This window comes from Trachymyrmex cornetzi, unplaced genomic scaffold (assembly GCF_001594075.2).
Source record: "Trachymyrmex cornetzi isolate Tcor2-1 unplaced genomic scaffold, Tcor1.1 scaffold991, whole genome shotgun sequence".
In the NCBI taxonomy this organism is placed as follows: Eukaryota; Metazoa; Arthropoda; class Insecta; order Hymenoptera; family Formicidae; genus Trachymyrmex; species Trachymyrmex cornetzi.
Window position 1 is genome coordinate 105,557 of NW_017300345.1, and position 501 is coordinate 106,057.

The following is a 501-nucleotide window of genomic DNA, read 5'->3' on the forward strand; positions in this document are numbered from 1 at the left end:
TACTGTGTCGGTTTGTGTCTCCTAAAAGGAAAGCAGCCGATGTATGCAATCGGAGCCCTCCCAAATTGAAAACAAAGAAAAAGGTTAAAAATCCTCACATGCGAGCTGCCATATTGCATTACACCGTTAAGCTGGAAACACAATAGACACAGGCAATAGGCACAGGCAACAGGGAATAACGAGCCGTCCAATCAGAGCTGTGGGATATAATATCGAACTTGTACCCCAAAGCTCTGATTTCAGAGCTACACCTCGAAAAAGAACAGAGTATGTACATGACGTCATTTCGTTACAGTGTATGTACACAAAAAGAACAATGTAGTGTACACTTCTTGAACTAGTGCAAGCAGTGCAGAGAAAAAAAACAAACCTACACATACAAGGACATTACCCCATGGTATAAGGATAAGGGTATGCTCACGCAGTGGATACCCACTGCGCAGTCAAAGTGTGACGTCACTCTCGGGGCCAATCAGACCGCCCAAACGAAAACATGGCGGG